Below are 26,233 nucleotides of genomic sequence, written 5' to 3'. Positions count from 1 at the left end.
GCACCTTCACCAGGTCACCCAGAATGTTCCTAACCACCTCAACCACCGGGAGGATTTTACGCTGCGTCGATACTAAACACCGTGCGTTCCACGTGTGGTACCTGACCACTAGACTAACTAGGAATAACGTGCAGCGGTCCCGGCCACCCAGGCCTCTGAATGCTCCATAGGCCCACTCCGCATAGGAGAGACCGGCCAACCCGGGCCAATGGATGGAAGCGCCCACCCGGTTGTACACCTCTGTGTTAAAGGGGCACTGAAGCAGGAAGTGGTCCATGCTCTCCAGCAGACCACCGCACTCCTCCCGGGGACAACCCCTTTCCTCAGAGCTCCTACACTTCAGATTGTCCCTCACACACAGCTTTCCATGGAAGCAGCGCCAAGTCAAGTCCCAAAACTTCAAGGGGATCCTGATGGAATTCAAAAGACCTAAACCCACCCCAAGATCCCGACTTGGGCAATCCCTGAGGGCCAGAGGCTTCTGGAAATGGGTCAACAGAACCCTTTTGTCAAGGATTTTCCTCGACATGGTCCTGATCTCCCACATTCCCAGACCCCACCGGCGAATCACCTTCAGAACCGGGGTAGCGTAAGCCGGAAGATGCCCATGTGGTGTACGGAGATCCTTCACTCGCCCTCCTGTCTCCCATTCCTGGAAGAAAGGCCGAAACCATCCCCTGCAGGAGTATACCCACGGAGGAGCCCTCTCTTTCCAGAGGTTTGCGATATTGATCTTAAGAAAGGTATTCACTAGGAACACCACAGGGTTGACCATACACAACCCTCCTTGTCTCCTCGTGCGGTAAGTAACCTCCCTCTTGATTAGGTTCAGCCTATTCCCCCATAACAGCTGGAAGAACAGACTGTAGACCCGAGTCCAGAGGGGTTCTGGCAACATGCACACACTGCCCAGATATATCAGCAATGGGAGCAGGTAAGTTTTAATCAAGTTCACCCTTTCCCTGAGGGTCAAAGACCAACCCTTCCACTGGTCCACCTTCTGGGCGGCGATCTTAAGCCTGCCGTCCCAGTTTTGCATGGGGTAATCCCCCTGGCCAAATTCGATGCCGAGAACTTTGGCAGAGTCTTGGGGCCCTGGAAGAGTGTCCGGGAGATCAAAGCCTGGATCCCCCTCTCCCAGCCAGAGACTCTCACACTTATCCCGGTTGATCTTGGACCCAGAAGCCTCTGAGTAGCGGTCAACCTCTGACATCACCCATTGCGCCTCCCCTCTCGAGGACACAAAAACGGTGACATCATCAGCATACGCTACCACCCTTAGAGTGGCTTCCGGTGCCGCCTGGTCCATCCCGACTCCCACCAACGGCCCACGATCAACCCTCCTAAGGAATGGGTCAATCGCGAACACGTATAAAAGTGGGCTCAGAGGACAACCCTGGCGAACACCAGACCCGACCTCAAAAGAGCGGCCAATCCAACCGTTCACAAGCGGGAAACTCTCTGCCCCTGCGTACAAAACCTTTAGCCAATTGACAAACTCCCCCGGCAGGCCATACCTCAGAAGGACAGACCAGAGGTACTCGTGGTTAACCCGATCAAACGCTTTTGCCTGATCCAAGGACAGCAAGTACCCCTTCCAGTTACCAGCCCTGCCCTGCTCCACTGCCTCCCGAACACAAAGCACAGCACTAAATGTACTGCGGCCTGGAACAGAGCAGTGCTGGGTCCCCGAAAGGAGCCGGGGCGCAAACTGCACCAGCCGATTAAACAGCACCTTTGCCAAAACCTTTCTGTCCGCATTGAGAAGCGCTATGGGACGCCAGTTCTCAATACGAGATCGGTCCTTACCCTTTGACAGGATGATCAGGGCAGACCTCCTCATTGACTTCGGCAGAGCGCCCGAGGAAAGACACTCATTGAATACCTCAGTCAAGAGGGGAACCAAGGCGTCCTTAAAGGTCTTATAAAACTCGGATGTTAAGCCATCCGGACCCGGCGATTTCTTGAGGGCGAGCCCTTCAATCGCCCGGCTGACTTCCTCTTCCCTGATCATCTCTGTCAAAACATCAAGAGAGGGGTCTACTCCTGGCTCAGGGACAGTTTCAGCCAGGAAAGCCGACATCACATCCCGATCTAGATCCTTCCTGCCCAAGAGGTGCGAGTAGAAGGATCTGACGACCTCCAGAATCCCTGATCTGGACCTTTTCAGGGATCCCGTACTGTCAACCAGTCCTGTGACAACTTTACCATTCACTGACATCTTGCAGTTTCTGTAAGGGTCGGGCGAGCGGTATTTCCCGTAATCCCTCTCAAAAACCAAAGATGCGTGTCTATCGTACTGACACCTCTTCAGCAAGGATTTCACTCTGGAGATGTCCTCACGACTACCTCCAGTCGAGACGAGATGCTCGAGTTTCCTCCTCAGGCCCTGATACAGGCGGTACCTGTCCAGACTCCTGAGGCTCGAGAGCTGGCGGAAGAATCTCGCCACCCTTTTCTTGAGCATCTCCCACCACTCTGACTTACTGCTACAAAGGCCCAGCAATGGTACCTGGCTCTGAAGAAAGTCCTCAAAGGATTGTCTTATCTCTGCTTCTTCCAGGAGAGACGAATTGAGCTTCCAGTAGCCTCTTCCCATCCGGGGGGTCTCTGTAACATTCAGAGAAAACAAAATTAGACAGTGGTCGGAGAACTCCACCTCAACAACGGACACTGCTGAAGAAATGGCTTCCTCCTTTAAATAAAACCTGTCTATTCTAGACCTGCAGCTACCCCTATAATAGGTGAACCCCGCGTGGCCTGGGGTGTGCCGGATGTGGACATCCACCAGGCGAGCCTCACTAGCTATGCTATTAAGAGCGACGCTATCATAAGTCAGCTTGTCTCTGGAACCTCCCCTATCCTGGGACCTCGTGACAGCATTGAAGTCCCCTCCAAAGACCACCTGCCGACTTGTAAAAAGGTAGGGCTTGATCCTCATAAAGAGACACTTCCTGTCCCACTTGGACTGGGGACCATAGATGTTAATTAGGCGCAGTTCTTGTCCCTTCATGAGGACATCCAGGATCAGGCACCTCCCCATTTCTAACTCAATAACTCGTCGGCATTCTACCGGCGCGGTAAAAAGGACCGCCACTCCGCTATACGGCTCGGCCGCAAGAGACCAATAGGAAGGCCCGTGTCTCCATTCCCTCTTAGCTTTAAACACGGCCGCCAAATCTGGCAGCCTGGTCTCCTGCAAAAATAAAATGTCGGCTTCAACACGGCCGAGAAAATCAAAGGCCGCAAATCTAGCCGCATCAGACTTAATGCTGGCGACATTAATGGACGCCAGCGTCAACGGAGTGGGTGCCGCCATCATGAGTGATTGAGTTAGACGGCTTTTTTCTTACTGCCTCCCTTCCCTCTACTGTCCTCTGAGGATGATCCCTTTTCCCTTTTACCTTCAGAATTGGGGCAGCTTCTCTTTAATGAGATTGTGGTGTCCATATTATTACTGGCCCCCAAGGACCCACCCGGACCACCCTCTCCTTCGTCCTTGTCTCCTGACTCTGAGTCAGTCTCCCACTCTGAGGACCCAGCTTCCCCAGAGGATAGAGACTCGGCGACCCCTGCAGGCTGCTCCGCCGCCACCTCCAGAACCCCACCCTCAGCCTCTCTTCCCGAGGAGGCGATCTCATCGAGGGTGAGGAACCGGTTGGAAAGCTCAACCAGAGGGGAGGAAGTTTTCCCTTCCTTAGGTACCTTAGGCCGCGTTTTTTCTTTTTCTGCTTGCGCTTATTTTCTAGCCAAATCCTGTTATCCTCATCCATACTCTCATAATGGGAGGACGTGGAGGACATGGCACCTTTCTCGCGCTCCATCCTCCTGACCTCCTCATCCAACTCATCATCCCTCAGGGCCTCAGTAGCATGACCAGCCTCTGAGGAAGGACCCAGGGTCACCCCAGCAACCTGAGGCTTCCCCAGGTCTCTCCCTTTTTGTCTGGCCTCAAGCCGCCTCAACTGAGAAGGTGACTTATTCTTGCTTTTCTTCACAGGCCCCTTAGCTCCTCCACCTCTGCTGGTACCTTCCCCAGCAGAAGCAACCTCATGGCTCTCCTCCACTGGGGTCACAACCGCATTGGCAAAGGAGCGAGGACAACGGCTGAAAGGGTGACCGAGCTCACCACACAGGTTACACCTAATGTCCTTACAGGATGCAGCGAGATGACCTAGCCCACCACACAACGCACACTTCTGCACTTGGCAGCTGGCGCTAAAGTGTGTGGGGTCACCGCACCTGTGACAGACCTTCGGCTGCCCCTGGTAGAAAATCAGGATTCTGTCTCGCCCAAGAAAGGCTGAAGAGGGAATGTGGGCGACTGTGCCGCCTGAACACTTCAACTTCATCATGAAGGTCCAGGCTCCAGACCAAATGCCAAATTCATCGCGGTTTTTCTGAGGTACCTGTACAACCTCACCATAACGACTGAGCCAAGTCATGATGTCCATGCAAGAAAGTGACTCGTTACGGGTCAAAACGGTCACCTTCTTGACTGTGTTTTGGCGAGACACTGCTTGCACAGCAAAGTCTCGCCATGCGGGCTCGTTCTTTGCCAGCTCATAATTCGACCAGAAGAGCTCTAAGCCCTCCGGCCGAACAAAGCTGACATCGAACTCCGGAGTACCATAAGGATGTATCAGGGCAAAGATGTCACTAGCCCTGAAGTTCATCTTCAGGAGGAGCTCCACCACCCTTGACCTGGGTGGGCATGCGTCACTGCCCCTCCAGCGAAGACGAACCACATTCCTACGGGCAGCTCCGGGCCCAGTTGTGGGTAAAGACCATACAGTCTCTCCCCCCCTTTTCTCTTGGAAGGCTGCCAGGCCATGCCTGTCTGTCCAGAAGGACAGATCAACCTCTCTCCCCTCTACAGTGATTGACTTTTCCCCTCTCCTGAGAGCCTCCAGAAGACGCCTTTGCAAAACGCTGTTCCCAGAGCCAGGAGACAAGGAGTTAACCCCACTTGCCCCAGCGGTGACACTCGCATAGCTCCTTATGGGAGCGGCCACCACTGGGGGTGCAGATGGTCCAGCACTCACACCAGGATCCCCCTCAGCGCCATTCACCACCCCAACATTCACCACACTATGTACAATACTGCCTCGCTTCCTTGCATCACTCACACCAGCTGGGCCAGGAGGACCTGGGGTTGCCTCGGCGTCACTGGGCACTGGGGGTAGAGCCACCTCCATAGCTGATACAGCCTGAGAAGAGGCAGCTCCAACCCCGATCTTATTTGTGCCCTCTGCCTCATTGGCATTAACCCCTTGTTGTCCAGCAGTTTTTATGATGTTTGAGCATCGCTGCTCGATTGGTGGTAGAGGCCTCTTGTCCTTACAGACTCCAGACAGTTTTTTTGCCCCTTTTATGTCTTCAGAGTTTGATGCACCAATACAGAATAATACTTTTTCTGCGCCTTTCTCTGCAGGCTGCACGGGATGTTTGGGAGGCGCCGCACTACAAGCCCCAGCAGCCCCATCACACTGCCGCTGCTCACCGGAGCAAGCAACAGCGCTAAGGGCCACAGGAGCCACCGCCACTGCCCCTGGCACTGGGCCACCCCCCCCTCCCACTAGGGGGCGGCGCACAGTACCAGGACCTGCTGGATCGCCCTCACTGTCCGGCCTTTCGGCCGATGCCTTCCCTGCACCATCCTTGCTACTACAAACAAGGCTGGTGCTCTGCGCCATGATGGAACGTGGCTTTGCACTCTCCCCGCACCCTGGCACCGGGTCCACTGCAGGACTCGTGCTGGGCTGGGCAACGGGGCCTACACGACAGGCTGGCACTGCTGCCCGCCCGGAGGGAACAGGGAGGGGACGAAACACCAGATTCACCTCCTGAGACGTCTTGGTCTTCTTGGGTCTCGTCTTCTTTCTCTTTAGGTCGTCATCTGGCATATCATCGCCGAAGGAGAAGTTCTGGAGGTGAACTGGGGACTCAAGCTGACGGATCTGAGCCATTAGCGCCCCCCCCTGGCCGCTGTCATCACTTTCCTCCTCCAGGTTGGCAGAGCCGCAGCCTGATGGTAATGGCGCTTGCTCCGCAGGCAGCCTGTCGTGCGAGGCCTGCTGGTGTTGGTGCAGGCCACCAGACGGACACGGCAGGTCTTCCTCATCCTCCTCATCATCGCCATCATCCGCCTGGATCTCAAGCCCCTTCAGCTTTCTCAGCTGCTCCTGGCGCATGTCATCAAACCGGGCGTCATTCTCCAGCTTTTCACGAAACGGACCGCTGTGCTCACGGATAAGATGACGCTTCTCCTGCAGAGCGGTGACCTCGGCTTTTAGTCTGTCTATGGTGTTAAGAAGATCAGACTTTTTCTTTCTCTGCGTAGCCACCCCCGCTAGGGCCAAGGTCTCCCTTATCTCCTCCTGGAGCCTCCTCAGCGCTTTTCCAGCTTCCTCGTACTCACGGAGGTGCTCAGCAATCCGGGAGCCATAGATGGAAGCAGACTCCCGGGCCTTAAGATCACCCCATGCTTTTTGCACACCCCCGTGAGCACCCAGCTTTTCAGCTGAACCACCCAGCTTTCCCGCACATACATCCAGCTTTCCAGGAGGAGCACTTAGGCTGATGTCACTTGCCTTGATCTTCTGTGTTCCGGAGACCTTGCGGCTTCCCTGGGTCTTGGGGGTGGCAGCCGAGGTCACATCGCTGCGTCCTTGGCTCCGGGCAGATCTTCTCACGCCATCAGTTTTGGCCGGTAACTGGATTCTCCTGCCCCCCGCCGGCCTGGTCCGGGAGACAGGAGCCTGGGACTTTCCAGCTTGATTCATCCCAGAGAACCCACTCCCTCCCTGGGGAGGAGAGAGCAGGCCTGGGTGGATTGGGTTTGCTCCAGGTGGTGCAGGAGCTCAGCAGCACACAACCACACCCGTCAGTAGCTCACAGCAGAATGACAATGCACGCACTATTCTGCTGCTGGTGCAGTCACTGTGTACATACATGACATTACTTATCCTGTACTGATCCTAAGTTACATCCTGTATTATACCCCAGAGCTGCACTCACTATTCTGCTGCTGGTGCAGTCACTGTGTACATACATGACATTACTTACCCTGTACTGATCCTGAGTTACATCCTGTATTATACCCCAGAGCTGCACTCACTATTCTGTTGCTGGTGCAGTCACTGTGTACATACATGACATTACTTATCCTGTACTGATCCTGAGTTACATCCTGTATTATACTCCAGAGCTGCACTCACTATTCTGCTGCTGGTGCAGTCACTGTGTACATACATGACATTACTTATCCTGTACTGATCCTGAGTTACATCCTGTATTATACTCCAGAGCTGCACTCACTATTCTGCTGCTGGTGCAGTCACTGTACATACATGACATTACTTATCCTGTACTGATCCTGAGTTACATCCTGTATTATACCCCAGAGCTGCACTCACTATTCTGCTGCTGGTGCAGTCACTGTGTACATACATGACATTACTTACCCTGTACTGATCCTGAGTTACATCCTGTATTATACCCCAGAGCTGCACTCACTATTCTGCTGCTGGTGCAGTCACTGTGTACATACATGACATTACTTATCCTGTACTGATCCTGAGTTACATCCTGTATTATACTCCAGAGCTGCACTCACTATTCTGCTGCTGGTGCAGTCACTGTACATACATGACATTACTTATCCTGTACTGATCCTGAGTTACATCCTGTATTATACCCCAGAGCTGCACTCACTATTCTGCTGCTGGTGCAGTCACTGTGTACATACATGACATTACTTATCCTGTACTGATCCTGAGTTACATCCTGTATTATACTCCAGAGCTGCACTCACTATTCTGCTGCTGGTGCAGTCACTGTGTACATACATGACATTACTTATCCTGTACTGACCATGAGTTACATCCTGTATTATACACCAGAGCTGCACTCACTATTCTGCTGCTGGTGCAGTCACTGTGTACATACATGACATTACTTATCCTGTACTGATCCTGAGTTACATCCTGTATTATACCCCAGAGCTGCACTCACTATTCTGCTGCTGGTGCAGTCACTGTGTACATACATGACATTACTTATCCTGTACTGATCCTGAGTTACATCCTGTATTATACTCCAGAGCTGCACTCACTATTCTGCTGCTGGTGCAGTCACTGTACATACATGACATTACTTATCCTGTACTGATCCTGAGTTACATCCTGTATTGTACTCCAGAGCTGCACTCACTATTCTGCTGCTGGTGCAGTCACTGTGTACATACATGACATTACTTATCCTGTACTGATCCTGAGTTACATCCTGTATTATACTCCAGAGCTGCACTCACTATTCTGCTGCTGGTGCAGTCACTGTGTACATACATGACATTACTTATCCTGTACTGATCCTGAGTTACATCCTGTATTATACCCCAGAGCTGCACTCACTATTCTGCTGCTGGTGCAGTCACTGTGTACATACATGACATTACTTATCCTGTACTGATCCTGAGTTACATCCTGTATTATACTCCAGAGCTGCACTCACTATTCTGCTGCTGGTGCAGTCACTGTGTACATACATGACATTACTTATCCTGTACTGATCCTGAGTTACATCCTGTATTATACCCCAGAGCTGCACTCACTATTCTGCTGCTGGTGCAGTCACTGTGTACATACATGACATTACTTATCCTGTACTGATCCTAAGTTACATCCTGTATTATACTCCAGAGCTGCACTCACTATTCTGCTGCTGGTGCAGTCACTGTGTACATACATGACATTACTTATCCTGTACTGATCCTGAGTTATATCCTGTATTATACCCCAGAGCTGCACTCACTATTCTGCTGCTGGTGCAGTCACTGTGTACATACATGACATTACTTATCCTGTACTGATCCTGAGTTACATCCTGTATTATACTCCAGAGCTGCACTCACTATTCTGCTGCTGGTGCAGTCACTGTGTACATACATGGCATTACTTATCCTGTACTGATCCTGAGTTACATCCTGTATTATACCCCAGAGCTGCACTCACTATTCTGCTGCTGGTGCAGTCACTGTGTATATACATGACATTACTTATCCTGTACTGATCCTGAGTTATATCCTGTATTATACTCCAGAGCTGCACTCACTATTCTGCTGCTGGTGCAGTCACTGTGTACATACATGACAATACTTATCCTGTACTGATCCTGAGTTACATCCTGTATTATACCCCAGAGCTGCACTCACTATTCTGCTGCTGGTGCAGTCACTGTGTACATACATGACATTACTTATCCTGTACTGATCCTGAGTTACATCCTGTATTATACTCCAGAGCTGCACTCACTATTCTGCTGCTGGTGCGGTCACTGTGTACATACATGACATTACTTATCCTGTACTGATCCTGAGTTACATCCTGTACTATACCCCAGAGCTGCACTCACTATTCTGCTGCTGGTGCAGTCACTGTGTACATACATGACATTACTTATCCTGTACTGATCCTGAGTTACATCCTGTATTATACCCCAGAGCTGCACTCACTTTGCTGCTGGTGCAGTTCCTGGCTCCCAGATAGTGAGACATTATTCTGGACTTTATCTTGATCAATGGAGCCAATGAATATAACAAATAGAAAAGCCATTTGTTGGTGCGGCAGATAAAAGACACTACGTGCTATCCTGGCGCTCCTGCCAAGCATAGTCTGCGCATCGCTAATTATCCCGCTGGATCGCTGCTCGCCACTAACGAGCCAATCTGTCTCCCAATTAATGACATTCGCACTGATGAGGACCAACTTCCAATAAACTATCATACAGCGGATGCTACAGAACAACGTGCAGGATGTGGGGGCTCCTGGGGTAGTGCCTCCCCTGGAAATATGAGGGGGGGGGCACTTATTTTTTGGATTTTGATGGCTAATGAACCCGTTTGTGGTGCCTCATACATGTAAGGCAATAGCCGGCATAACGGGAAGATGTGGGGGTCTACTAGGCCTGATTGAGGATATGACAATTGGGGTTCACATACTATTGGAACGTCAGGATGTCTTTTGAAACTTTCTCTTGTTGCTCCATAACCTTAGTAGTCAACGTATAAGAAGCATCAACATCAACCATCCATGATCTGCTCTGGGAAGCTGAGATACAAGGAGATGGAGGCTACACCTGGTCCTCAGGTGACAACAGTGATCCCTACAAGTCACAGATGGACAATGGGAGCTGAAGAACCTCTCCAGGGTGAAGATCCCATCAAACATGACCATGTATCTCAGCTTCCTCTACCTGGATGAGGGGGACGTGGTGGGTGCTATCAGATCCACCACCTCCATAATCCTAGTGGGCATCACAATCGTTGGTTACGACGAGTGTATCATCTGTGTTCTACTGCCCTACCAGGAAGCTGAGATACAAGGAGATGTTTGTTGGGCTCCTTACTCCACACCTTCCATGGATGGTTCAGTGCTCCCTACACATCTTTTCCATGGTGAAGGTGTTCCCTCCATGTCACAGACAAACCAGGGGAACGAACATGATAAATCTTCCTTTGACCCTCACAGTTGATAATATTGTTTCTTCCAGGCCACAGACAAGCGAGGAGTTAGAGAAGTTCTCCGGTGTCAGGCAGGACCTTCTACCTCAGCTTCTCCTGCTTTTATAGGTGGGGCATGTGGGGTACATTTGGGTCGTGGGTTCAGATGGTCAGTGGCTCCTCTATAGTATGAGGACCACATCATACAGAACCTTATATCTCAGCTCCCTCTACCCATAGGACATGGAGGTTACACTTGGGTCGCTGGTTCTGATTGACCTTGTGTTCCCTCCATGTCAGGGATGGTCGGTGGCTCCTCTACAGTATGAGGACCACATCATACAGAACCTTATATCTCAGCTCCCTCTACCCATAGGACATGGAGGTTACACTTGGGTCGCTGGTTCTGATTGACCTTGTGTTCCCTCCATGTCAGGGATGGTCGGTGGCTCCTCTACAGTATGAGGACCACATCATACAGAACCTTATATCTCAGCTCCCTCTACCCATAGGACATGGAGGTTACACTTGGGTCACTGGTTCTGATAGTCAGTGGCTCCTGTACAGTATGAGGACCATCATACAGAACCTTATATCTCAGCTTGCTCCATCCTCTTGTATCTTGGAGGAGGACACTGAAGGTCTTCTCAATGTCCCGGTCCTGCCCGGTCTGGTAACTCCTTGTGTCCGCACTAGGACAGGTTTATATCTCCATGTGGTAAGGAGCGGAGATGTAGGGATCTGTATGAGGAGATCCCTGCCTGTGCTCCTTTAGTGTTGTTGATGCGATGATGAAATGTGATGTTCATGGAGTTGAGATATGGAGGGATCTACAGATCATCAGTCTGACAATGTGTCCGTGTCGTCACAGTGTGACAGCGCAGCACAGCCTGGAGGAAACGTCTATTACTTCTAGAAGGGGATAGCGCGCCCCATAGTCTATACACTTACACTACGATGTCCGATCGCACACAGTCTCACCCTCTTCTGTTTCATTGTCTTTACAGAGCTGAAGATCCGTTGTGATGTGTCGGTACAGGAATGTCCTGCAGGCAGCGCTCACTCACACAGGTACGAGGCCTGCAGCTCCCAGGCCCAACACTAGAGGGCAGAACGCTCACATAGATTCTCCTACAAAAGTTTGTCAGGCCCCAAACTCCAGCACCAGGAAGCGGAACATTCCGTAACATTGTACAACATTATGGATTGTGGGATGTGTAAGATTATCAGATCATCTCCGAGCAAGATTAAGTAGTACTAAATGTTCTTATCTATCTATCTATCTATCTATCTCCTATCTATCTATCTGTCTATGTATCTCATATCTATCTATCTATCTCATATCTATCTATCTATCTCCTATATATCTATCTATCTCCTATATATCTATCTATCTCCTATATATCTATCTATCTCCTATCTATCTATCTCCTATCTATCTATCTATCTATCTATCTATCTCCTATCTATCTCCTATCTATCTCCTATCTATCTATCTATCTATCTATGTATCTATCTATCTATCTATCTATCTCCTATCTATCTATCTATCTATCTATCTCTCTATCTATCTATCTCCTATCTATCTATCTCCTATCTATCTCCTATCTATCTATCTCCTATCTATCTATCTATCTATCTCCTATCTATCTATCTCCTATCTATCTATCTATCTATCTATCTCATATCTATCTATCTATCTATCTCCTATCTATCTCCTATCTATCTCATATCTATCTATCTATCTATCTATCTATCTCCTATCTATCCCACATGTATCTATTTCATGTCTGTGTATCCAAGTTAAGGAGGCGTCACATCCAGATCCAAAAAATCAGCTGCAGGGGTGAGATTACTTTGGTGCATTACCAGCTTTTTCAAACCAAAATATTGCACTGAAATAATCTCACCCCTGCATCTTATTGTTTGGATCCGGATGTGCCGCCTCTTATCCTCATTCTCATCAACCAATAGGATTTTAGCTTTTATTATACTTTTGGAATCTGATTTGGTTGTAAAGGTTTCTGCAGCGAGACACTGATACATTTCTTCCTGTTACATTAGTGTGGGCGTGTCTGGGGAGGCGGGGTTAGTGCTGTGCTCATGAATACAACCAGACTCTAGTGATGAGACCTGTCATTTACTATGGAAAGACAGTGACCAGACTACTAGGGGCCATCACGTACTAGTGTAATGTGGGCACAGGGTGGGCACACTCCCTGCATCCCCCCATAGACTATGAATAGTGCGGCAGCGTGCTACTCCATTCAGACAGAGGAGTGGACAAGCAGGAGATGCCGGGTCACCCACTCCACTGGGAAGAACTGATTAGGGCTTGTAATACAGAACCAAACAGCATCCCTGTCCTGCAGCTGTAGGGTCTTACCCGATTGTCAGAGGAGACGCTCTGCAGGTGCGCATTACCCTGGGAGATGAGACATTACAGATTCATGGACTCACATGCTCAGGCCTGAGTCTCCCTCCGCTGATTGCAGCCACTACTGACCATATCCCCTGACAATCAGAGAAGACTCTGCAGCCTCATGGACTCACATGCTCATTGCCGAGTCTCCCTCCACTGATTGCAGTCATTACTGACCATATCCCCTGACAATCAGAGAAGACTCTGCAGCCTCATGGACTCACATGCTCAATGCTGCGTCTCCCTCCACTGATTGCAGTCCCTACTGACCATATCCCCTGACAATCAGAGAAGACTCTGCAGCCTCATGGACTCACATGCTCATTGCCGAGTCTCCCTCTGCTGATTGCAGCCACTACTGACCATATCCCCTGACAATCAGAGAAGACTCTGCAGTCTCATGGACTCACATGCTCAATGCTGCGTCTCCCTCCACTGATTGCAGTCCCTACTGACCATATCCCCTGACAATCAGAGAAGACTCTGCAGCCTCATGGACTCACATGCTCATTGCTGCGTCTCACTCCACTGATTGTCAGGGGATATGTTCAGTAGTGGCTGCAATCAGTGGAGGGAGACTCAGGCCTGAGCATGTGAGTCCATGAGGCTGCAGAGTCTTCTCTGATTGTCAGGGGATATGTTCAGTAGTGACTGCAATCAGAGAAGACTCTTCAGCCTCATGGACTCACATGCTCAGGCCTGTGTCTCCCTCCACTGATTGTAGCCACTACTGACCATATCCCCTGACAATCAGAGACGACTCTGCAGCCTCATGGACTCACATGCTCAATGCCGCGTCTCCCTCCACTGATTGCAGTCCCTACTGACCATATCCCCCGACAATCAGAGAAGACTGTGCAGCCTCATGGACTCACATGCTCAATGCTGCGTCTCCCTCCACTGATTGCAGTCATTACTGAACATATCCCTCGACAATCAGAGATGAATCTGCAGCCTCATGGACTCGCATGCTCAGGCCTGCGTCTCTCCACTGATTGCAGTCACTACTGACCATATCCCCCGACAATCAGAGAAGACTCTGCAGCCTCATGGACTCGCATGCTCAGGCCTGCGTCTCTCCACTGATTGCAGTCACTACTGACCATATCCCCCGACAATCAGAGAAGACTCTGCAGGCTCATGGACTCACATGCTCTATGCTGCGTCTCTCCACTGATTGCAGTCCCTACTGACCATATCCCCCGACAATCAGAGATGAATCTGCAGCCTCATGGACTCACATGCTCAGGCCTGCATCTCCCTCCACTGATTGCAGTCACTACTGACCATATCCCCCGACAATCAGAGATGAATCTGCAATCTCATGGACTCACATGCTCAGGCCTGCATCTCCCTCTCTCTGCTGATAACAGCCGCTGTTGAGCATCTTCCTGCACTTGAATGCTTAGTTTCGCCTAGCGTGCACCTGTGCTTTATAGTAAAAGCAATTGCCAGACTTCTCCCCTTTGCGCACCTCTGATTCTTCTGCCCCCCCCCCCCTAAGCTTGTGTGTCCCTTACAACCCTGTGTGCTTTCCAACCCCTCCGTCTCTTCAGACTCTTGTGTCCCTCTCCAGAATGCTAAATGTGCCTCCTCCAGACTTCTATGTGTGCCTTTCTGATGTCCTCCTCCTCCTCCAGACTCCTCTGTCCTCCTCCTCCCTCCAGACTCCTCTGTCCTCCTCCTCCTCCAGACTCCTCTTCCTCCTCCAGATTCCTCTGTCCTCTTCCAGACCCCTCTGTCCTCCTCTTCCTCCAGATTCCTCTGTCCTCCTCCTCCTCCAGACTCCTCTGTCCTCCTCCTCCTCCAGACTCCTCTGTCCCCCTCCTCCAGACTCCTCTGTCCCCCTCCTCCAGACTCCTCTATCCTCCTCCAGACTCCTCTGTCCCCCTCCTCCAGACTCCTCTATCCTCCTCCAGACTCCTCTGTCCCCCTCCTCTTCCTCCAGACTCCTCTGTCCTCCTCCAGACTCCTCTGTCCTCCTCCTCCAGATTCCTCTGTCCTCTTCCTCCACCAGATTCCTCTGTCCTCTTCCTCCACCAGATTCCTCTGTCCTCCTCCTCCTCCAGACTCCTCTGTCCTCCTCCTCCTCCAGACTCCTCTGTCCTCCTCCAGACTCCTCTGTCCCCCTCCTCCAGACTCATCTGTCCCCCTCCTCCAGACTCCTCTATCCTCCTCCAGACTCCTCTGTCCCCCTCCTCCAGACTCCTCTATCCTCCTCCAGACTCCTCTGTCCTCCTCCTCCAGATTCCTCTGTCCTCTTCCTCCACCAGACTCCTCTGTCCTCCTCCTCTTCCTCCAGACTCCTCTGTCCTCCTTCTCCAGACTCCTCTGTCCTCCTTCTCCAGACTCCTCTGTCCTCCTCCTCCTCCAGGGTCCTCTGTCCTCCTCCTCCTCCAGGCTCCTCTGTCCTCCTCCTCCTCCAGGCTCCTCTGTCCTCCTCCTCCTCCAGGCTCCTCTGTCCTCCTCCTCCTCCAGGCTCCTCTGTCCTCCTCCTCTTCCAGACCCCTCTGTCCTCCTCCTCCTCCAGGCTCCTCTGTCCTCCTCCTCTTCCAGACTCCTCTGTCCTCCTCCTCCTCCAGGCTCCTCTGTCCTCCTCCTCCTCTTCTAGGCTCCTCTGTCCTCCTCCTCTTCCAGACCCCTCTGTCCTCCTCCTCCAGGCTCCTCTGTCCTCCTCCTCTTCCAGACTCCTCTGTCCTCCTCCTTCTCCAGACTCCTCTGTCCTCCTCCTCCAGGCTCCTCTGTCCTCCTCCTCCAGACCCTTCTGTCCTCCTCCTCCAGACTCCTCTGTCCTCCTCCTCCAGGCTCCTCTGTCCTTCTCCTCTTCCAGACCCCTCTGTCCTCCTCCTCCAGGCTCCTCTGTCCTCCTCCTCTTCCAGACTCCTCTGTCCTCCTCCTTCTCCAGACCCCTCTGTCCTCCTCCTTCTCCAGACTCCTCTGTCCTCCTCCTCCAGGCTCCTCTGTCCTCCTCCTCCAGGCTCCTCTGTCCTCCTCCTCCTCTTCCAGACTCCTCTGTCCTCTTCCATACCTCCACTGTCCACCATAATTTATACACTAGCTATGGCCCAACATTAATCAAAGGTTTAGAAAAAAGATACCGTAACTTAAAGTTCTAAAGTCTTGTGTTGACTATTTTGGAATGACTTTGCTCTCAAAGATGCTACAATTCTAAAGATGAGCACCAGGAATGGTCACGTATACAATGAGCACCACCAATGGGCACGTATACAATGAGCATCACGAATGGTCACGTATACGATGAGCACCAGGAATGGTCACGTATACAATGAGCACCACCAATGGTCACGTATACAATGAGCACCACCAATGGTCACGTATACAATGAGCACCACCAATGGTCACGTATACAATGAGCACCAGGAATGGTCACGTATACAATGAGCACCACCAATGGTCACGTATACAATGAGCACCAGGAATGGTCACGTATACAATGAGCACCACCAATGGTCACGTATACAATGAGCACCAGGAATGGTCACGTATACAATGAGCACCACCAATGGTCACGTATACAATGAGCACCACGAATGGTCACGTATACAATGAGCACCAGGAATGGTCACGTATACAATGAGCACCACCAATGGTCACGTATACAATGAGCACCACGAATGGTCACGTATACAATGAGCACCAGGAATGGTCATGTATACAATGAGCACCAGGAATGGTCACGTATACAATGAGCACCACCAATGGTCACGTATACAATGAGCACCACGAATGGTCACGTATACATTGAGCACCACGAATGGTCACGTATACAATGAGCACCACCAATGGTCACGTATACATTGAGCACCACCAATGGTCACGTATACAATGAGCACCACGAATGGTCACGTATACAATGAGCACCAGGAATGGTCACGTATACAATGAGCACCACCAATGGTCACGTATACAATGAGCACCACCAATGGTCACGTATACAATGAGCACCACCAATGGTCACGTATACAATGAGCACCACCAATGGTCACATATACAATGAGCACCACGAATGGTCACGTATACAATGAGCACCACGAATGGTCACGTATACAATGAGCACCACCAATGGTCACGTATACAATGAGCACCACCAATGGTCACGTATACAATGAGCACCACCAATGGTCACGTATACAATGAGCACCAGGAATGGTCACGTATACAATGAGCACCACCAATGGTCACTTTTCCAATTGTTGTGTCCGACCCTGGACCGTGCAGCATTGCTGTGGGTAGTTGTCGTATTCGTAGGTTATAAATCATTTTGGGGTGAAGACTTTGTGACTTGGTGGCCACGAGTAGTTGGTTGGTTATATAGGATTATGTATATATATAGGATTATGTATATATAGGATTATGTATATATAGGATTATGTATACACTGGATTTGTCTATGTTTCGATCATCGTACGATGTTGTCACAATTTATCATCTCCTGAAATTTTTGTCCAACAAAAACGCTCTGGACGCTCGTGGGTTAATAACCATGCGGTGAGCTGGTAGGGGCGCCAACGTCGGAAGTGGAAGTATTCTCGCTTCCAAGCACATTAGAAAATCACAAAGTCTTTTATTATTTTTTAAAATATTTTTGCTTTATTTTGTAAGATGCCCACCCCCCCACCCCACCCCCCCGCCTCTGGTAATCACCCGGCTGCTCCGGTGTCTGGGCGGCAGAGCGAGCTCAGGCTTGAAGGTGTTAAACACAGCTTGAGTCAGCGAGTGTTGGGAGATGTGCCAGGGTTCGCGTTGCCAGGGAGCCGGCTCCCCTGGCAGTCTGACACGCCAGCCGGTGGCATGCAGAGGGGGGGCGGGAGGTGAGAAAGAAAACGAGACGAAGAGCAAGGGAAACCAAGAGGAAGAACCCCCGCTAATTATGGGGGTGACCGTCGCCACCAGTAGACAGGGTGCCCGCCTTTCTGACTTCCCCAATACTTGGGGCAAAAATCCTTCTTTTTCGTAGAATTAAGGAAGAAGTTTTTTTTTTTTTTGTGCCCGTTTGAGACGGGAAGTCAGACTCGGTGGGAGGGGCTGTCGAAAAAATAAAAAAAAGACGACAAACCTTAAGTGGACAATGAAACGAGGGATCGGCTGCCGGTTCGCCCCGTTGTCATGACTCCGCAATGTGACGGCGTGAAGGTATTTTTTTTTCCTCCTCATTTGCCTTTGTTAGACCCGTAGATGTGTGACGTGTTGACCGTGTGTGAATTGCGCCCGAGTGGGATTGTGGAAGGACGCCATTTTAAGTAAGGACATGGGTACCCAGAAAAAACAGGGCAAAAGTAGGCACATAGTATTTTTGGTCGTGGGGGGGGGGGGGGGGGGACTTTGCCAAACGCGGGTCCGATTGGGGCGTCCGAAAAGGAGAAGTCGTTTGTGCATAGATTAAGGATAAAATGTCGGGCCCCCCCCCAATACAATATAATAATGGATCCGCTCCGGCCGTCCTAAAGGTCTATACGATGCGGTGACACCGCTTTAACGACTGTTTTATTTCGCCAATTTTGGATTCTCATCAAGTGATGAGATCATCATTTTATTTTCTCTGTTTGGGGAGGAGCGAGAAGATTAAGGAGCGGTCAGCCAGTGCCGGAGCGTCTGGAGGTGAAAGGCGGACGCTCCGACTAGAAGGAAACTTATTAGCTAGATATTATATGGAAATATAAGGTCCATAGGAGGGTAGGAAGACTACAACTCCCAGCAACCACCCACTACCAAAAGAAATCTTTTAGTTATCCAACTTTTATATAAATGTAACATCTTATCTATTCATCCACCCATCATCTTTCTACACCATAAAATATTCCATAGGGTAAATCTTCTACGTAGGGCGGCAGGTAGAAATATCTATATGGATTCTGGGAATGTATGGAAAGTAGAAGTATATAGTAAGTCATAGAAGGGAAGATAAAGCAGGTGGGAGAGGGACGTAGTCATTCCGTGCACGGTCTCGGATAACTCTTCCCATCGGTGGGGGGGGGGGGGCGGAGGGCTTCAGTCGGAATTGGCTGTGGCAATCACAGCAGACTCAATAACTCGAAAAGGACTAGCGGAGTGTGACAGAGTACCAGATTGCCAACTAATCCCTACAAGACCCAGTCATAGTCGTACAGGGTTAACCCCTAACAGTGCTGCGCCGCACAACTGGGCAAGCCGGACGTCATTTTGGCCATAAAATTCAACGACGACTATTTCAGACGTATGAAAAATGAGCAGAACCGGGATAAAAAAATGATTATAAGACATCCGAACGGCCATGGAGACACTGCGGATAGCCATGTCCCTGTGGCACCACGCGAGCTCTCGCATCATGGCGGGTGCCAGCCTGGTATCCTGGCATCAGACGCAGTGCTGCGTGTGAGGAATTAATGAGAATAGGGGGGAGGGAGAGGTAGACGAAGGAAAGGCAAGCAATGGGGGGGGGGGGGTAGATGAGAGACGAAAAAGGAATAAAGAAATAAATATTAAAGGGGATAGACAACGCAAAACGGCAATAACGGGCAAATAACAGGCAACGTCTCGACATCGTGGGGAAGGCAAGAAAAATGCCAATGTGTAAAATAAGAATTTTTTGGGAAGAAATTGCAAGACAGCGAATGTAGGAATAAAGGAAGGATGTGCGAGACACAAAGGTGTGATATTCTGAAGCAGGAGAGGTGTGAGGAACAAGAAACAGGCAGACCCTGTCTCAGGAGAGGGAGGGGGAGCGAATGAAGGAGGGAGAGACAAAGGAGGAGAGATATCTGGGCATGTGCCCAATATATTGTGGAGCGGCTGAGGACGATTCAGCTCCCATAGTAACAGGGATCAGAACTAACGTCAGTCACTTCTGCCACCTACTACCCTCTCCAAGGCGAGACCTCATCCAGCTCTGGAGGTTACAGATGACCTGTTCCTTCTTCTACGTGTCTCCTGGTCTTCTCCTTCCCATCCTTGTAAAGTTTTTGTTAAGCTTGGTTAATCCCTGGTGGGAACGACCTCTCCTCCAACCTTCATACTACGGATTATCTCCAAAAACTTAGGTCCTATGGTCAAGCTGATGATCAGAAAGTTGGCATTAAAAAAAATATAAACAAAGGGCCCCATGCCGAAATTCTCCACCTTCCCTTCAGTTGTCTTCATGTTGGTCTTGAGTCATGAGTGGATTTCTTCCTATAGATATTCCACTATTCTTCCTTTCGCTCTTTCGAGATGTTTTGTACAATTTGGTTAATCCTTGACCAGATGACCTCTCATTTGACCTACAAGAACATTTTACTACTGATATTCAACAAAAATGACCATTTCTCTACGTTCTTTATGTTCCTCATCCACTTGTAGTTAGACATGACTCGCCTGGTGGCCCGAAAGGGTGGAAGAGCCACAATACACAAAGATAAAAATAACCCAAACCACAAATCCAAATCCCCCTTCTACCTTCCCATCCTTTGATCCCGCCAAAACACAAGGGCCTTCGTCTTCTTCCTCCACCATTTCTCCTTCCTCCGTTAATGACTTGACCTCCGTTTCGACAATGTGTAAATATTTTTGTTGTTATGATCTACAATATTCCCAATATTCATGAATTATTTACTCTGCGGCTTCCATCATAATCCAATATCGTGAGCGATGATTTTTTTCAACAACGTAACAAACATGGTCAACCCAATAAGTAGAAAAGTAGCACCAAGAGGTCTACCGACAGACAAGAGACCCTGTCCCAAAAATCTAAACACCCAGTCCTACATTATGGGTGTTGACCCTGTCAATACGGGAGGTGGGGTAGATGTCTCCCTCCTTGTCTTCTCCTTCCATCACTGTCTTTGTGACCATTCCTTCAACCTACACGATCTGTGAATATTTTCGTACTCATATTATACAAAAATATTCCAAGTATCTGTTAAAGTCCAGTGATATTATAAGAAGTGGATTACAAAACCATGAACTGATTAACCCAATGAGAAGGGCCATGTGCCAAAAATCTATATCCCCCTTTACCACCATTTCTGTTCTAGACCCACCTAAAATAGTTGGGTCTGGTAGGTGTTTGTGACCCGATTCCTGACTCCATAGCTCCTAGTGCTGCTTTGACTGTGAAGAGACAAGTTCTACGCTGTTGTTTACTTTTCATAGGAAATGGATTGGCGCCAACTTATCTTGGCCAACATGTCTCCCAGGAGCTCATCGCAACTTCATAGTTTGCCACTATAGGACTCTCCACACACATGTGCCTAAGGCCTAATCACCACTCTGTGGGTCGCAAAGCGTAATCCATGTTTGTGGCCCATATGACATTGGCGCGTGATCCCCCCCCCCTCACACCACCCCTGTCGATAGAAAGTATCTGCCCAAGTCACAAAGATGGTCAGGAATAGCACCCGCCCCATAATCTGTCTTGTGGACAGTCGGCCCACCATAGGCGCCTCGCATGCACCTGCCGTGGGCATAAGAACATGGAAGGAAGTGGGGTCGGAAAAAAGTTTGCGTGAAGGAGGCCTAAGTTTTAGATGAGTGAAGTATAAGAGTCAAAGGTCAAACACATATGAAGTAATGGGCGACATCTTCTCCAACACATTAATGAACTTTCGGAGAGATCTTATTGATGTAAACTTTTTCAAGTCTTGAGACAATTTAAAGGGGCAGAAATATACCCAATAAATCACTACCCGTATGTTGTCAAGCAGCTGAACACCTTCCAGTTCATATATGTTACCTGGCTCAGGCTGGTGACATCATAGACAAAATCAACTTTGAAGTGAGATGTAAATTAGTTGTATAAAGTCAAGGAGGCGGAGAGTTTAACAATGAATTCAAACTTTCCCTGTCTCAGGAAGACCCCTGCATTGTAATTGATGGTCCTGCATCCAGAGACATCACTAACCAAATCTCCTGAAGTCTGGATATTATGTCACAGGGGGAGGTGTTCAGGGGCGGGGAAAGCGTGACTTAACTGTTGAACTCTCCGCCTCCTTGACTTTATACAACCAGTTTACATCTTACTTGAAAGTTGATTTTCTGGGTGATGGAGCCGTGCTGGGCTATGAAAGAAACATGATCTGGATGGTGGAAAGATGCAAGACAATATACTGGTAGTAGTTGCTTAGGCCAGTTTCTGATGACTGGGCAACTTCACTGTGAGGACCTGGTCTATGCCAACAATGTTCACCATTCAAATCGCTCATACCTGACATATCTAGCGCACCACTGGCCACTTGTGGTCATCATCTAATTTATTGAGGACAAGATGGATTTTCATTGAGAAAACTTCTCTTGTACCATTCAGTGCAATCAAAAACCTCCAAGAACCTAGTTCCTCACGGGGGCTACGGAAGATAAGAAGCTTCCAAATTTTAGGCTATTCTTGACTGGGGCAACCACAAGCCGGCAGATGTTTTACCGTTGACAAGTGTCAATGAGGAATCTTCCTTTTCCATAGTTGCTACGTACCACCAGAGTTATGGGGTCCAACTTTGTTGGAACCTTGTTGGGTGCAGCATTCAACACTTCTTACCCCACGGACCCCGATTCCCAGAGTGGACAATGTTACAACAACCTCTTGTTAGTCTACAAAGTTTACGCTCTACTGACAGCCAGTAATGGGAACCTGTAGGACCATCATATTGTAACTCGTCTATAACAAGTGGAAATCCCTCCCGGTCACATGTGTTCTCCATCATGATTACAGCTCAGACCCTTTACACCTTATAAAACTCAACTTCCCCTCTTTCCTTTTCAAGTAGACCACCAAACACGTGACCCGTAAACCAATTACTGAAATAATTTTGTCCTTTTTTTGATTTTGCAGAAATGTTTGTATAGTTTTAGGGGGGAAAAAAATCCTTTATACCTAATGAAAACTTTGGCTGTGACTCTGACATCTTTTCTCACATTTTTAAACCACGTCTTGGCTTTTGCAGCTGCTCTCTGACATTGAGCTCTGGTTTTCGTCACATCAAACCTTCCGATTTCAATCGATTTCAAAGCTATATTTCATTTTCTTCTAGTTTTGTTGAAAGTTGTCGTGACTTCTGCAGCTGCCACCTGACATTGAGCGCTGCTTCTCATCAAATATAGAACAATTGGGGAGAAATGCGAAGAATTCAGCTTTATGTATAGATCATGAGCATTACCCAGGAAGTCACCCATATCCTCCTGTAATACATGTACACCTATAGGAGCTTATACACACATGTTTTGAGAGGGGGAAGTATTAATATGAAAGCCTGAGATGATACATGTCTATATGGGCCGGACGGGCTACCAGTGCTGGTGTACCTAGGTAATAGTCCTAATGTAGAGCTCCTGAGGAACATAGTGAGACAAGACTCCTCTGATATTATTGATCTATGTGGTATCATTAAACAACAGATATTGTGTGGTGATTTACGTGTTTTTTTAGGTATAAAAGGGTAGAATATTTTAAGCTGGTCTGGAGATCCAGGCAATGCGGCTCCTTCTCTAAGCCATACAAGGGCTTCTCCAGTTTAAAAAACTTAAGATGACCATCACATTGGTGAGAGTCCATGAGCCAGGACCACCACCGGTGCCTTGGAATAAAGCATTAGTAGGGTCATTTTTTGTCGAAATACAAGTCATCTGGCCTTCTAGTAATACGAAGCTGAAAGTTCAACGTGTAGAACATCACCCGTAGAGCTTCCCCCGAGCTCCGGGATACAACTTCCCGTATCGGATACATACATAATAATCGGATATCTTTCCCTTCATTACTTTCATTTGATCTTCAGCCTTGGAAATGTTGTTGGGCTCTGCTGTGACTTGCACATGCCGAGAGGTCTGGCACCGGCTCCTCGATCGGAGAAAGCCTCGTAATTTAACATGTACAGTACCGGAGCAGACGGCACAATGTACTTGGCTGCTGTGCGTAACACTGAGCCCTTGGGTCTGGTCTGCTCTCTTTGGATATGAAGAGTCGGTGATAACCAAAGAGCTATTGATATATGGAAATGTAGCAATTGATTGTTATATAGAATTTTATTGATTGTATTGAATTTGGATCGGAATATGAAAAAGTTTGTACTATATTTGGCGGGAAAAAAGAGGAAAACCAATGTGGTAGACATGAAGGAGAAAGACAGGTGTAGAAAAGGGAGGGAGGTAAAGTACGAGGGGTGGGGAACGAGACAGAAGCCATCAAGAGAATGCAGCGAAGAAAAAGTCTAGGAATGAGCGGAGTATGGGAGGAGTGGAAGGAAGGGAGGAGGAGGGTAATGAATGAAGAGAATCAGGGCGGGAAAGGAATGGAGACGGGGATCGATAATTAACAAAGTGACCATGAAAGTGACGGGGGGAAAAACGGTAAAGATCGGAGCTCGAAAGCAGGGAAAGCCGAACTGTTAGGATGACGTTAGGGAAAAAGTCGTCAGAGGGCAGCGAGATGAAAGGAAAGTAAAATATAACTGGGAAGAAGGGGCCCCACATCCGGCCACATATTGATAAGGGGGACAAAGAGCGGTGACATCATAGGTTGGGTAGACTCGGAATAGATAGAACGGGAAGCAGAAGTGTGTGGGAAACGAGAAAGGGAATCCTTCCCCGAAGACCAGCCGCTGCCAAGCGAATATACCAGCCTGTGCCAACGTGCAACCCGCATTTATGTCTTCATTTCTCTCCTTTGTTCCTTTTAGTTGCGACGGAAACTGTCCATGGGGAAGGGGAGGAAAGCGAGAGAGAGAGAGAGGCCACGAAAAATGCAACACCGCCTTCAGTGTCATGGCACGGGGCCCAGTACAGCCGCCCACTCCAGGCAGCATGTAACATGGCCGGTACTTCCAGGCTCTGCGCGGGGCGAGGACATTTAGGGGTGATACTAACCGCCCAATAAGGTAACTTGTAACTTTCAACTTCCATTTCGTTCCAGCAGTAGTCGTAGATCTTATTTATGGCCCTATGACGTCGTGTTCATGTTGGCGAATGTTCTTCTCCCCTTGAATCCTAGATTCTTGAATGATTTGGTGCCCACTTAAAGGGATCATAAAAATAATATGTCGATGTGGAAGTCCCATATATGTTACAGTTTCAGACTAGTAGATTTTTCTGTTTTAATGTTTGGTATTAAATGTTTTGCTGGTTGCCATAAACCCGTAGATCCGAACTTGTGCTGTGCCCATCTCACAAGCTCGAGTGTGCGGGTCTGTGTCGGCTTGGCTACGGCGGCACGTAGGGTTACATGGGAATAGCAATCTTATATAGTGTCTCCATAGACTTTGTTGGATGTCTACGCTTATCGTCCATGTTCTCTTCTATTTGGTTCCCCTCGTACCAGGAAACCGCTCATCCACCGCCTTCCAGGGGTCTTCTGCTCAGTGAGCTCCAGGATGAGGTAGTAGGTTGTATAGTTGAGGATAACACCACAGGAGATAACTGTACAGCCTCCTATCTTTCCCTGGGGTTTCACCATGACATCACAACTTCTTCCATCCGTCGGATTCGGGATTCTGCAGGAATATTTGATGTGATGCACCAACTGGCGTCATGTCCTATCCAATGATCGTCCACCATGAGCGATCACCACTGGGTTTGAGGGACCTGCTCCCTGCTCATTCAATGTTGGTATTCAAGAGGGGGTGCAAGGACGTGGGATAGTTTTTTGTCCTACAGACTACGTGTCAGCAGACTGTGGACTCGGGGCTATAGTACTGTGACTGAGGACAGGTTGGAAGAGCACAAGGGGGCCCAACTATGATATCTGCAATGGTGTGGAGGATCTTCAGTGTATATTGCCAATAATCCTATAGAGTCCCTGCAAGATGTGCTGCAGACGTGTCAGCAGACTATGGGCTCAAGACCACAGAGCGGTGACTGCTGACAGATTTAAAGGGCATGGACTGCAATCCCATAGCAACAGGGTCCCCAAAAATGCCATACCTGTTACTTGGCAACAGATATATGATATATAAGGACCTGCGTACCTCACCCCTGCTGTATGTCTATATGTTTTATATTACGACCGCCCCACAATAGTATATCCGTAGCTGGTGTCCCCGTTCCGGCGATATTTTTGGCTACTTTTTCCAATATCGCTTTGCGGAGTCAAAGGCTGCAGGATCATTTTTTAATCTTTTGTGTCTGTGTTGCCATGCAGTGGGCGGCTCGGGGGGTTCAGTCTGAGCGCAGCCGGCAGAGTCGTCTCTGTGGTGTCGCAGCGTCACCTGCTGTTCTGTCAGTAACACTACAGGAGGAGAGGGGGAGCCAGAGCGAACCTCAGGCCTCCAACGACCTCTGCTGCACCTTGCAAGTGGAATAGTCTCGGAGCGCCCCCTGGAGGAAGCTGCATTGTGAATCTGCAGGATTTCTCC

General features: G+C 49.2%; 1 long non-coding RNA gene across 1 annotated transcript in view; it reads left to right on the top strand.

Moving 5' to 3' along the window:
- Positions 1-24,996, top strand: part of LOC140134556 (uncharacterized) — an 86,370-nt gene extending 61,374 nt beyond the window's left edge. The window contains exons 2-3 of the long non-coding RNA XR_011856358.1: positions 11,509-11,572; positions 24,563-24,996. This is a non-coding gene — a long non-coding RNA (uncharacterized lncRNA). The remainder of the gene's footprint in view (positions 1-11,508; positions 11,573-24,562) is intronic.
- Positions 24,997-26,233: the final 1,237 nt, after the last annotated feature.

Source organism: Engystomops pustulosus, chromosome 6 (genome assembly GCF_040894005.1).
Source record: "Engystomops pustulosus chromosome 6, aEngPut4.maternal, whole genome shotgun sequence".
Lineage (NCBI taxonomy): Eukaryota > Metazoa > Chordata > Amphibia > Anura > Leptodactylidae > Engystomops > Engystomops pustulosus.
This window is presented reverse-complemented; position numbering and strand designations above follow the sequence as displayed.